The 13,319-nt window shown below is 37.8% G+C and overlaps 1 pseudogene; it reads right to left on the bottom strand.

Annotated features, from left to right (window-relative positions):
- Window positions 1-1,379: 1,379 nt before the first annotated feature.
- Window positions 1,380-7,840, bottom strand: LOC122134961 (annotated as a pseudogene).
- Window positions 7,841-13,319: the final 5,479 nt, after the last annotated feature.

Raw genomic sequence — 13,319 nt, 5'->3', positions numbered from 1 at the left:
AACCTTTATGTTGTTTACATTAATAGGACAATTTTGAGCCTAACTTTATTGTGATTACAATTTATTTTTTCAGATACTTGCATCGTCTTTGACGTCAGTTTGTTTGAAGTAGCAAGGCAGGATACTGGAATATTTCTGTGAAAGCTATAACAAGATGAATCAACCAGTCATTTCTATCCAAAATGTTTACTTGCGCGTTCTTGCACAACATCAAAATTTCAGCTTGTAGGTTTGTCTGAATCTGCAGACTATGCAGAATGATTGTTCCTTGTAATAAAAACACTTTTTCAATATGGACGTTATATATATTTAAAAAAAAAAAAAAGTGCAATGGAACTACCACATAATGTACTGGAAACTATAGTATTCTGGAAAGGCTTTTTTGTAAATATTTGCATTTTTTTTAACCTTTAAATTTAAAGGTCAAAATGCATTATACCCAACAATATGGGCCTACCTTCAAATCTCCAATCTTAAAAACTAGGCCTGTTGTCTAATACTTCTAATATTAATACTTCTAATACTTGAATTGTCCGCTCTTCTGAAAGTGGCCCTTTGCACATGCCAAGCATCAAATGAGCTGCTATTTAATGAGTAAGTATTTTTGTACAAGAAAAACATCTGTACTCGCGACTTTTTCAAACCATAAAATTATTTTGAAAACTGTTCTGGAATGAGCTCCATCTTTGGTTTTGAGGAGGTGCCCCCTAGAGGAAGACACATACTGCATGCAATTTCAAAATGGTGGACTGAAATCTGATTTTGCAATTACTTCAAAAACCAGCATGTTAAACAGAAAGCAAAGGCAAGAAGCACAATGCATATACTTCTAGGTCTTTATTTCTTAAAAAAAGTCAATTAAGATTAAAGAAATCGGTTGACATAAGATGAAGACATAGAAGAGGTTGGGAGTCATTTAAGGGTCTTTACAGGGTGATCTGCAATTTGTTTTCAGCACTGTACAGTTTCATAGGCAGGGAACAGAACGCTGATGATATTATGGGAGAGGACTTAAGCCTTTGGCAATAACATCACGATGAGACAAGGGTTGACTGTTTTTTTTTTCCCTTTGTGGACACTGATCATGACATGGGCATGAAGGCATCGATAACCATATAGAAAAGGGCGTCTTAAAGGCAAACAAGGCAGCCTGATCTAATTCAATGGAACTGTCAATTCATAAAGGAATCACTATAACAATAATTTAAGATGTCCAAACTGTATCAACACTTAAAAGTTCCTTGAGTGAGTAAATAATTACAAAGGTTGACCACTTTTTAATGTGCTATATTAAGTGTAAACCTTAATATTAGAAAAATCTGTTAAAATTAATCATTTTGTCATAAAGCCCTTAAATGACATCTAAATGTTATGGTTTGAAAAACAGGGAGGTAGAATAAAAAAAAAAAAAAAAAAAAAAAAAAAAAAAAGCCAAAAGAAATAATTACAAAAAAAAAAAAAAATAGAAAGACAAGCACTTCTGTAACAAAACATTCTGCTGACATGGTGTTTTAGTCTCCCTCCTCTTCCTCAGATTCGGACTCTGAAAGAAACAACAAATAATACTATCATTAGAGGAACTATGTTTTAATCTGAACGTTTCAGAGAAGTTCAAAAAAAAAAAAACCTGCTTACCCTCTTCAGCGTTCTTCAGCCACTCTACAAAACTCTTCTTCATCTGCTCGAGGAAGACGCTCTGTTCCTTTGGCCACATGGGATTCTGTGTACCACTTCAAAATAACCTCCTCGCTCAAAACATCAGCTAGATGAAGAGAAAAAAAAAATAGATGAAGAAAAAACCAAGACATCTTCAAAACACTTTAACCAGCCATAAACCTCTGCATAGCGCTGCACAGGCTTGGTAACATTTTTGTACAAAAACTACCACAGTGTGCCAAGCATTGGGCTTCAGGGCATAGTCTTGAAAAGATCAGCTATCAAAGACACACCTTTGTAAAGAAGCACCACGATCTTCTGGAAGGCCTTCATGAAGTGGATATTGTCGTAGCAGTACTCCTGGATCTTCAGCAGGAGGGTGAGCTCAGACAGGCCTGGGAGGTGAAGGCCTTCAGCAGTGGGGCTGTATTGCTGCAAAGAGTTAGCAGAACAGATTACTACCGCCTAATTTGATTAAAGGAAAGCACTATGGATCATTAAACCTTCCAGAAGCATCAGATACCTTCAAGAGTTTGATGGCTTGCTCCGTGACGAGCTCCTCCTTTTATTCCACTCGACAGAGCTCATGACACTGGTCCACACGATGCCGATCATTGTCTGCTCGGAGATGCTCGTTTTCTTCATCTCTTCACGACGTAGGCACGTAGGGCAATGATCTGGGGGAGCAAGCAAGGAAAAAATGTATCAAATACAGGCACAGTAAACCTTCAAAGCCAAAATATGGGATAACGATTCAATTTTAATAAAAATCAGAAAAATGTACTTAAAAAAAAAAAAGACAAACTTAAAACAGGCAGAGACAGACAAGGCAGAAACTCACGTCTTTGAGGGGCTCGCCGCGCGCGACATCTGCTCTTGCAGTTTTTCTGAAGCTCTTTGCGTGCGCCAATGGACTGCTGGTTGCGAGCGAAGTCCGAGAGCTCCTTCAGCCCAGCGTCGGTGAAATATTTTGAAAAGTGTTCACAGCTACGCTTGTTGGCAGGGAAACCGCTCCTGTTTTGCACAAAAGAGGTTACATCAACAAGAAAAAAAAAAAAAAAGGCATGAGGTTGATGTGGCATAAGAAAAGTTCAACATCTTTTGAGGCTGCAAACAAAATTGTAAAATTTCAGATTTTTGTTCAATTCAGTTTACTCAAGTAACGTGATGCTTTTGTCATTCTGTCACTGATGTGAAGTTGTTATTCTTATATGGCTGTTAATTTATTTTTAAATTTCAGGTTTGTTTTAATATTTCAACTTAAGTTAATTTATTTTAATTAATTTTTTCTTATTAATATGCCGAATAATGTTATTAAACGGTTTACAGATTTACCAAAACATTCAAAGATCCTGTTTAATTTTAATTTCTGATAAACTTTTATAGTTTTAATTACATATAACCAAAGTATTATTCACACACTGCCCCTTTACCATTTTATTCATTAGATTTTTACATAACTTTTATATTACTCTATTAAGGTATATTTTGGATATGCTTTTGGGATTTTGTTGTGTTGCATTCCAAGTTGACGGCTGCAGTACAATATTTACCATCAGCCTGTTGTCCATGCCAACTTTACGCAGGCTAGCAGAAACTGAGTTGATGTCTTTTTCGTTGATCCAAGATTTGAACAGTTTCACAGCGAAGGCGGCAGACACACCTGCAATAAAACCCAGATGGACAACTTGGTTACAAACTCTTCACTCAAAGCACCACTGCTAGTCCTAGAGCCATTAAACAGGTCTGTCATTACCTTCCTTGACCAAGTTCTCATTAAAGAGGCTGTTCAGGATGGAGGCTGATATATTGCCATTTGCCAACAGGGATTCCGGTAGGTAAGCATGGCCAATTTATTACTATCTCTGACTCTGTGCAACCCTTTTAAAAACAGCAGCAGCTGTGAAAAAAAAAAAAAAAAAAAAAACGAGACTTTCCAGATGCACAACGACACACTTGCGTTTGACTAAACAACTATGGTGTTATCCTTAGTTCACCTTTTTAATCTCCTCTTCAAACCCTTTCTCCAGGGTACTTTGTAACGCCTGATCAGCTTGTTAAAAACCTACAACACAAGGTGAACACGTTAAGACATGTGGGAAAAAGGGGAAGCCGGTTAAAAAAACAAATTACACCCGCCGCAGCGATATTAATTCAGATGAAGCTCCAAAACGAGAATTTTCCAGCCAGCCAGCACATAACTAAATACCTGAGCGTAAGCCTGCATGGTCTCCCAGGTCTTCACTTGCCGTGAAGAGGGCAGTACTCAGTACGGGTCATGTCATCAGATAGAGTCCCTCCTGGGGCTGCGGGAGAACAAAAATAAATAATTTTAAATAAATGACATTTTTGGATTTATATTTATATAAAAATACTAGTTCAGTCTATTTAAGTTTATTGCCACATCAGCTTCACAGGCAATATCATGGCAAAGATTAGTTATTTTAAAGGGATACATCACCCCAAAATGAAAATTGTCATTAATCACTTACCCCCATGTCGTTCCAAACCCGTAAAAGCTTTGTTCGTCTTCGGAAACACAATTTGAGATATTTTGGATGAAATCCAGGAGGCCTGTGGCTGTCCCATAGACTGCCAAGTAAATAAGTGTCAAGGTCCAGAAAAAGGTATGAAAGTCATCGTCAGAATACTCCATCTGGGTTACATGAAGCGACGGGAACACTTTTTGTAAGTGAAGAAAAACAAAATATCGACTTTATTCAAACAATTCCTTTGTCAACAGTCTCCTCTGTCTCTCCATATCACCTTATGCTCTTCTGTACCATTCATATAATACACACAGAAACAGCACATCCTTGTGGCGTGGATGATACAGAAGAGCATACAGTGATATGGAGAACACAGAGGAGATTGATGACAAAGGAACGGTGGTTGAATAGTACGTTTGCTTTTCTTCATACAAAAAGTGTTCCCGTCACTTCATATTAACCCAGATTGCACGTCTGATGGCAGATGGAGTATTCTGACCTGATGGACTTTCATACCTTTTTTGGACCTTGACACTGATATTTACTTGGCAGTCTATGGGACAGTCACAAGGCTCCTGGTTTTCATCCAAAATATCTTAAATTGTGTTCCAAAGATGAACGAAGCTTTTACGGGTTTTGCAATGACATGGGAGTAAGTGATTAATGACAATTTTCATTTTGGGGTGGGTATCAGTTAAGTATAGTTAGAACAATACAACAAGACAATAAACAATTCAACAGACAATTATAAAACAAAGCATGTGCACATACATTTCTATAAAAAGATGTTTTACATTTACTATTGAAAGAAATTGCCACAAAAAGTGTTTATGGGTCCACCTTATAAAACAAGTGCTTAAGAGTTTGTCCTGATAAGAACCTGTCTCATGACATTAAATATTGGATGGAACAAAAGCACATGTTTAACAGTCAAGTGAGACAAGCTATTATTATATAAAAATACTAGTCAAATAAAAAACTTTAGCAAAAAAAAAAGTAAACTTTAAAATAAATAAGTAGGAAAATCTTTAGCAAAAAATTAGATGTAGATTATATATAAAGATTATTAGTAAAAGTAAATTAATAAGTATAAATGTAGCGATTAAAAAAATATTCAGTATAGTATACTTTTCTAAATGTACTAGTCAAAATACTTACAAAAGGAAATAGTTCTATAATTTGTAGATATAATTGATTTGTACAAATACATTCATGACACAATTATTTAGATGTACACTATGTATAAATATTGGGAAAAACACCTGTAGATACTGCCAAATTAGTTGAAAACACTAAGAAAAAAATGGTATTTTTAGATGTAGACTACTAAAATAGTAGTAGTAATATTACTTTACATTTTTTAGATATGCTAAATTATTTGTATAAATTAGTGAAAAATTTGTAGTAAAATTAACATAAAAATAAATTGTAGCTACGTATTTACATCCACTAAAAATTGATTTTAGATATAGCTATTTCTAAACATTTAGCAAAATAAAATGAATTTAAATACATACACCTTTATATAAATTAGCAAAAAATTAAAAAATTGTAAAAAAAAAAAAAAAAAAAAAAAAAGGACTGCAAAGAGTATTTAAGACCAGCCCATCGACCGAAACCGCACACGGTTGCTTACCCAGCATTCCTCCAGCCACCAGGATGTCGAAGAGTTGTCTCAGCATACCGGCGGTAGTCAAGCTTGGCGCCAGAGGCATCGAGGAACTTTGCCACCGCTTCCAAATCTGGGGCCAGTTTGGTTCAAGCCTTGAACAATCCTTCTTGAAAACTGAGTGAGGGTCAATCCTCTCCTTTTCATATGCGAGGAAACAAGGGAACGTTTCAAATGGGATTTGGCACCGGTTTTTTAAAAACACTGTTATTAAACTGTTCCTTAGACTACTAGGCCTCTTTTCCGAGTTTTTAAAACGCTGGCCGGTAAGCGTGGCTTTTGCCTGCTTGTGATTATTCATAAAAAGACACCTAAAAGCCACAAAATTAAAATATTAGTGTACATATTTGTGTTCAGATTAATATTAATAGAGGACAATCAAAGGGAAAACGGCGATAGATGCGGAATGATAAATCCCAACCCAACAAACCCATCAGGAATGATTCTAATAGAAAAAGGTGCAAAAACAACACCCGTTTAAACGTTATAGAACGATTTAAAACTTTATTAAATTGGTTTAATTAACAGATCCCAGTTAACCCTGCATTGATCCATCGTGCAACCACGAGTCACGTTGCCGTGTGGGCCTGATCAAACTGCATAAAACTATGTCATTACTACAAATCCATCCATTATGGCATGCAGATATATTATTGCATAACAGTCTTTCTTTTAAGAATGGATGTTTTATAGGTTCTGAAACTGCAGCTCACTCGCCGGTGTCGCCGCTAAGGAAGCGGGTAACCGGTGCTAATATGAGGGCCTAACCGGATCCCGAGTCCTATTTTAAATGCCACATATATATCGCTATATATAGTTATTTAAAAATCAAAAGAAATAATAATTAACAGACATCAAATAAAAAACAGAAAGGACCAAACATTATATATATTTTTTACGTTACTTAATTGCCATGATGTCGCGAGCTCCGCCATCATGATTTAAACAGCTAATCACAAACGTGAGCCATCCTTTCAAAACACGGGTTTGCAAAAACTCAAAACCAAGCTGTATACGCTTTCATTATAGATATATAAAACATATGGGATGGTGACGTTACCGAAATGAATGCAGATAAAAAAAACGGCTTTTTGAACCCAAGAACAAAAGCAAGACAAACGGCAGGTTCCGAAACCGACACACAAAAGCCCCCTCACAGATGGCAAGAGATCGAAGCTGCGATTGCGCGGATGGACAACTGAAAAAGACAATGGATCGGTCCCATTACAGGGAGGAGCGGAGGTTAGAGGGGTGCTGTGGTTGATATGGTCCACGGCAGATAAATATAAACTTTAAATGTATTAACTTTTGCAACTTTGTACAGTAAAATGTCACAAAATGTTCGCAGAGTCAAACATTTGCTTGTGTTACTCTGCTTACTTGGAAGTTTATAAAAACAATCACACCCTCTGTGTTTAACAGTGATCAAAATCCGATGCTGATCATACCATTGTGATGAGGGGTGTGATTTTCTTATTTCTAGTGCTAAGGTCGAACCATTATAAAAGAGCATTTAGTTCAAAGGGGTCAACACGAAAACATTTTCGTGTTTGCAAAATAATATATCGATAGTTTGGTTTGTATTATTTTTTTTTTTTTTTTGTCAAATATGATTTTTATACTTTAATTCAGGCATGATTTTACACTGACATAAATCAATATTTCATGTCCATATATTTATTTGGTGACTAGTCATGTATACGTGGTCATGTATTATTGCAAAATAAACACTCCTTACCTTATTAATAAACAACTGCAAAACATATAAATTGTTCTGTACTTTGATTGACTCTTTGATTTTTGCCCCCCACCATCACATTTTCATAACTTGAACACCACCAGACAGAAACGTAAGACCATCATCAATACTCATCTACCAGACAACATGAATCCATATTTTAATTATTTCTCATCTTCAGCTCCATACAGCTTGTTGACCTCTTAGAATGTCAATGTGGGACATTCCCTGGCTCTGTCCGATTTCCACCGTCTTATCAGGAATGTTAGGTGATGGTTTGCAGGCCATGCGGATGGAGGAAGGTTTTTTTTTCCATAGTTCATGACGGAGGCCTTAGTAATATGGAGTGTTTTGGTTGTTGGGTGTTTTGTTTCTTGAAGTTGTGGCATCGGCCAATATCAGGAGAGACATTCTCCCAGATTTGATCCTGACGTGGACTGGTCACCGATCGCTCCTGGTAGTGCGCGTGGTAGAAAGCCCCCAGAGCATGAAGGGAGCTTCATGCTGAAACAAGGCCGTGATACACAACAGTCATTCCTTCTGAGGGAGACCACCTGTTTGCCACCAAGTCTACCCATAAGAACAGAAGCAACCTGAGAGGAGAGACGAAATAATGGGGTTAAATATAATCAATGTTTTGGACTAAGGTCAGTTTAAATTTTTTTAGTTTTGTATGATAGTTTCTCACCCATCTTTGCTCTCGATACTGAGGTAGGCCAGTCCTGAGTGGAATCTGGCAACAAAGACCGGGGATTGCCGGTTTTGGAGTGAAAGGTGGACATGGGCGTTGTTGCAATGCACGAGGGGATTTTCTCATAAGAGCAAAACAACAAACAAAAGACACACAAGTTTAAAATGCGATCTACATGAACGATAGGATATGTTCGTTATTAAATGTAGATTCACCTCCAGTATCCCTGTTCACTATGTAAGGGTACGCTCCACTATTTTGTTTGAGTTTTTCTTCCAGAAACAGTTTGTTGTTAAAACAGGAGTGAGAGCATTTCGGTTTTGGGAACACCAAGATCTCCTTCAATCAAGACTTCCGAATATCCATGTTTTTAAGAGGATGAGGTGAATATATTATACTTCTAGACTATTTTTTCCCAACTATTTTTGTGAAACCCATTGCTGGCTTTACTATAAATCTACAGGTGTCCCTGACTCATTGTTGGTCCTCCAATCCTTGTAGTGATGCGCACTCGTGCCCGCTCTGACACAAACACTCCTTCAAACCCTTCTCATCTGCAAAAAAACAGAGATGTTAAAAAGACTCATTTGAGGAAACGTTTGATCATTTTAAGGGAGACACTAGACCGGAAGTTACCATGAGAGGAGACGCCTGTGGAGACGCCAAACAGCACAGTAACAGAATGGAGAGGGAGTGCTCTTGTGTCACATGTGTCTCATTTTGAAGAGATGTTCATGATGCTCCTGTGCTAAGCTTTGGTGGCTTTGTGCAGGTCAGTCCTGGGACCTGTAATATTCACATGAGCAGGATGGTCTACTGGGGGATTATGTGTAGGGGCTTTAGTGTCCCGGATACTAATGTGTGGTAACTACAGGAGAAAACTCTGACCTCCACCTGTGTAGTTTCCAAATCCTTTACAGAAACAAATACTACACTATGTTCAAGTAATGTATTTATTGTTACAACATAAAGTGTCATGCTGTAAGTGTTTTGGTTTTAGTGCGTGCAAGCTACGGGGTCGGCCCCAGAACTTTAAACATTGAAACAACCAACTGCTTCCATTTCAGTGGAACTGCATATTTTGTTCTCAATTCCATTGATTTCTACTCAGTTGCTGTGATATAATAATAAGTTTATCAATATTTTATGTAGAAAGTTCCCGTTTCCAGTGCTCCAGTATGCTTTATAATATGCTTTATAATAAATGGACGAAATGTTATTCTGTTTACTTTAAATGTTTAACGCATTGATTTACTTCCGGGCCCCTGCACTTAAAATCCATGTTATTTTTATGAATCAGTAACAAATGTAAGAACCATTTGTGACCCTGTACCACAAAAACCATATAAGGGTCAAAAAGTTTCACGAAAAGGAATTATATCCACATTTAAAAAGCTGAAAAAATAAGCTTTCACCCATTGATGAATGGTTTGTTAGGAGAGGACAATATTTGGCCGGGAATACAAAACTATATTGAATATCTGGAAATCTGTTGGCACAAAAAAAATCGAAATACTGAGAAAATCGCCTTAACAATTGTCCAAATTAATAGTTGTTAAGCAATGCAATATACTAATCAAAATTTGGTTTTTGATATATATTTACATAGGAAATTTTACAAAATATCTTCAGGGAACATTAGCTTTTACTTAAGATCCCAATGGGTTTTTGGCATCAAAATTATAAATAATTAAGAAATAATAAATACGTTTGACCCAGACAAGTGTTGTTTTTGGCTAACTGCCTAAAATATAAACCCAGCGACTTAGCTGTTTTTGGTGGTCCAGGTCACATTTTGTGATTCTGTATGTTTTTTGGACTACCAAGCTAGGTCTAGTTTACTCCCTGTATTTACACAAATTAGTCTAGACACTAAACCCACCCATATCCGCCCAGTCGACCAGACGCAATACGCAAGAACCAGTGCGGTGTGTGAGCAGTTCTTCCCTTTCTCCCTATATGCTGTAAAGTGCACTAACTTTGCTGCACTTCAAACAAAACCAAACTGATTTCTCATGAACACGCTGATACAAACTGAACTGTTTAGTGAATACAAACTTCATTAATGTGGCTGTTTTTTTTCACCACTTTTCAGATTCAGAAGACTTGAATAAAAAGCTACACAAATCACAAATCAACCACTGTTATTGTGCATTTTTGGAGCTTTAACCAGTCAGTATCACATCCCTTGATTCTTGTGTTTTCACTGATGAATGTTCATTACGTTTTGGGAGAGCCCAGCAGGTAAGGAAATTATGGTATTTGTATTTTTGGGTCAAAGCTATTACCGTTTATATAAACTGATAAACATATCAGTAGTATCACTTACAATTCATGGTTAAATTTGGGATTTTTAAGAGGCTTATTTTGTATACTTACATTTGTGGTTCTGATATTTTCACATCACATATCAGATGATAACAGCAGAATGTCAATGCTACCAAAAGTAAAATTCATAGATTTTCATTATTCATCTAAACAAAATAATTTTTTTTGAATGGAAAAATAAACAGATAAATGTATGCTTTTGTTTCAGATTTAATTTGTGTCAGCTGAAGTAAATAATTTAAATGTTTTTTTTTTTTTTCTCTACTTTTTTCTTCATTATTTATCATTAATTCACTCTCTCTAGCATCTTTAGCAGTGAAGCACCTTACTGTTGTCATGATGGGTTGGCATTGAACTCAACTTTGAACAGTTTCTGCACTGAGACCCTTTACTACAGTGCAGTTAAACCAAAAAACTTTGTAGCTCATTTTTTGAGGCATCCCAAACAACTGATTTATGACCATTTCTTGATTCTGAATGTTTTTGTACTAACAAGCAAGGTCAGAGTTTCCTCCCCGTATTTACAACACAGCATTATCATAAGACACTAATACCGCTACCCATAATTCCCAAAAAATCGCAAATGGGGTAACAAGCCGCGCCTTTTCGTGAAGCTCAGCAGCACGGATTTCAAAAAACAACCGCCATTGCCGAGCATCTCTTGCGAACCTCCGCTCTCTACTCAATAATATGGATGAACTCCTGAACTCCTTCTGCTCGCTCCCGACAAATAGGAGTTCCTCACACTCTGGCCTTGCTCTGTGTTTTCATGGAAGACCTGGCTGGAAATGATGCCATAAGCCTACAGCCGCTTAAATCTGCCAAGTTATCCAGCTGTTATCAGAGTGACCGAGATATAGAATCAACGTGAAATCGTGCGGTGGCGGGACAATGCGTTTTTTACATCAACGAAAGGTGGTTGCACAGATGTAACATTGGGAAAGAAGATTCGTCCCCTATCTAGAAGCGCTTTCCTTAACTGTAAGCCTTTCTATTACGCCGCGGGAGTTGTTTGCTCGTTCAGATCTCTTGAGTGTTTACATTCCTCCACGAGCGCCCGTGAAGCTCAGCTTTACAGAAACTACTTGCTAGATCATATCACAGACACAGAACAACAACACCCGGACTCTTTAATCATTTTGGGACTTTAATAAAGCAATCTCTCCATTGAACTACCAAAAATACAGACGCACGCACACTTGTCCCCACCAGAGACAGTACTAAAGTGGATCACTGTTACAATCCCAATAAATAATGCATTACTCTTTCCACGGCACTTTGTGGCTCTCTGCTCAATTTTGGATATCACGTATACCACCTAAGGCATACGGACTAAATCAGCGTAAACCTGTAATTAAGGATTGTTAAAAGATGGACTAATAAAGCACAGCCGAGCTTGTTTGACCTCACTGATTGGAGTGTTTTTGAAGCTGCTGAATATCTCACAGAGACGACAACTCTTATAATCTAGTTTTTCTGTGAGACATGTACATTTCCTACCATGACCATTAACTTACAACAACAACAAACCATGGTTCACTGCCAAAACTTCTCAATCAGGACCAAAGGCCAAAATACACACTGGTGAAAAGGAGATCAAGAGTGGCTAAAGAGAATATTCGGCCCAGGTTTACTTCCAGCGACATTCAGCTCATTCAGGGCGAAAATGTTTGGAAATAGATCACCAACTACCAGAACCATCCCCAGCACTGTTTGAGAATCAACACGGGCAGACCGTTCTGGAATGAGTTTCTAGGACATCAGGGTTTGTATCGCATACTCTGAACACTGACAATACCTGTGGAACACACAACACTATCTAACCTCTGGACAAACTATATTTTCTAACACACGGAGAGGCTATTACACTCACAACATTCAAATTTGCACATACAATATACCTGTCATACAAAACTGTCTATTGTAAGATACCTGCACATACAATTTCAATTTTGTATATTGTTTATTGAAGGCGCTTATTTATACTTTTTTTTTTAATGATGCTTTTATATTTGTGTTTGTGTTCTGTTACTGTCATCTGGTTGGCTGAACACGGGGGATACAGTGCAGGCCTCCCGAGGGCGTAGGAAATATTACTGTGCAGTGGCGAGGTCAAAGTAGGACAGGGTGAACGATGGTTTGAGTGACACATCCCGAAGCCTGCACTGACGGGCAAAGAAGGCGTATGAAGGTGGGGGGGGGGGGCATCAACACATCGGGAATGGAGCAAGGCTTGCCATGGACAGACATAAAGGACAGAGTTATAAGTACTCAATCTTATCATTCAGTTTGGTCACAAGGCTATGGTTGATCAGAGGACGGAGGGGGAAAAGGACACGGAAGACCAGCGGCTCCAGAGGGGGGTGTGGGACCCAGGGGAGGATAATGGACATAGTCGGGGATACCGTCGGCGATGGTAACGAGGATCTCTGGAAAAATACAAAAAAACATGATGCTCGGGGGGGGGGAATCTATACATGCTGGGGGGTGAATCGTAGAGAGTAGGTGGGATGCGGGGTGGTGTGGAAGTAGACGATGCAAGTTGTGTTATTTGTCCTTGTACTGTCCCAACACACGCGCATCCGGATTCTTTGGGAGGGGGCGAGACAGCACTACAGTGTATAAAGGACGGCAGGTATTATTAGTGGGGTGGCAAAAGCAACCCTTTACCTTATTATAAAACTGCAAACACATATAAAATTGTTTATGTCTTTTATTAGACTGTATTATCTTACGCCGTATCTACAA

Source organism: Cyprinus carpio, chromosome A22 (assembly GCF_018340385.1).
Source record: "Cyprinus carpio isolate SPL01 chromosome A22, ASM1834038v1, whole genome shotgun sequence".
NCBI classification, from domain to species: Eukaryota; Metazoa; Chordata; class Actinopteri; order Cypriniformes; family Cyprinidae; genus Cyprinus; species Cyprinus carpio.
Note: the sequence above shows the minus strand (reverse complement) of the source record. Positions and strands in the feature narration are given on the sequence as shown.